This window comes from Aethina tumida, chromosome 7 (assembly GCF_024364675.1).
Source record: "Aethina tumida isolate Nest 87 chromosome 7, icAetTumi1.1, whole genome shotgun sequence".
NCBI lineage: Eukaryota > Metazoa > Arthropoda > Insecta > Coleoptera > Nitidulidae > Aethina > Aethina tumida.
In genome coordinates, this window is record NC_065441.1 from 13,669,617 (window position 1) to 13,671,175 (window position 1,559).

Below are 1,559 nucleotides of genomic sequence, written 5' to 3' on the forward strand. Positions count from 1 at the left end.
TTCGAAACTAAGTTTCAATCCTCCTCCAAATTTTGAAGCTAAAACTAAGTAGTTATAAGGTAAGTATGACTTCAATGTTAAGTTCAAAAGGTTAATCAATAAAAATGTCCAGTTTTTACTTAATATAATTAAATATGTCCAATGGACGAGGGTTAAAAAACTACTGATCAGGGAGTAGTTCTTAAATTAACGAGTATTAAAATAATCCCATTTAAAACAGAATGCTGCCAACATTCAACAAGTCTGCAGGACCAATTCGAAGTAACACTCCAGGTGTCAACATCAGTGTCACACCCACGTGTGTTCCCCCAAAAACACAAAACAACAAAACTACACCGAAACAAAACACGTGAGGGATGCCAACCTCCAGCCAAAACGAGAACAAACAAACTGTGCCGATGTGTTCCTGCGAACTCCGGCACCGAACTGCAACGTTCGGATCCGGTTGGTCGTGCTTATATACAGTGCCGAATTTCGTGGACCACTTAACTAGAAAACCTGAACGCTCACTCGATTCCCGGCAAATGCAAAATTAGACGGGGAGGTTCCACGTCGGCCCGGTGTATCAAACCGTGAAACCGGCATTAAGCGGTTCCTTGCATGGACGCCCTAACGGAGACGGTAACGAACATCGGGCACCGATGCGTCGCCTGTTAACCCAAAGCCGACGAAGACGATAACGGGCGGACAAGAAATGATGCTGCTAAGGGGCACGCTGAATAGATTTTCAATAACTTAACTTCTTTCAGATATGCGTCATTACAGTTAATATGAAATATGTCTTTCATATTTTATAAATTGTATTTGCTGCAAAAATACCAATATTATTGTTTTAACTGGTTTATACTTTTCATAATTAATTTGGAATATTTTAACATTTATTTCTTCAAACAAAATCACATTAAAATCAATATTTTAAGTCAGTTCAATTTTAATTAAAATTATAAGTTCATACAATATATTTTAATTTAAACATTATCTTTGTAGTATTCACAAAATTTACATTGTATCTTTTGTTACTAAACAACTAGTTTTACAGTTTTTTAATATCAACATCTTGGTATACTTTTTTCTCACAAATTGTTTTACTTAATATTTTCTATCAAAACTAAAATTTAAAGTATTTTTAATAAGTTACCTATTTAAAGTATCTATTTTTAAATCTTCTGACCTCACTTCTTAACTTTAACAACTCCAAAAAAGTTTTAAAAATTTCTAATTAGGAGAGTTATTATTAATGTAACATTATGTTAATATCATTGATCATTGATTATTAATTCACTTATATCTCATTTCTAATTTGAAAATGTAACCCTGATAAACTTGTTTCTGAGATAAATTTCGGTACCATAGTACCAAAATTATAAAATCACATTGCCTTCTTTATTTTTTTCTTTTAAAAATTTAAAGCAAGATTTTAATCAAATTTGAATGTTTTATATTTAAATTATCTCTTTTTAAATGTTTTTTGCTGTACCATGACATTTCAAAATATTAAAATTATACAAATACTTTAATTTTTTATATTTATTTCTAACAATTCAAGTAAGTTTTAAAAT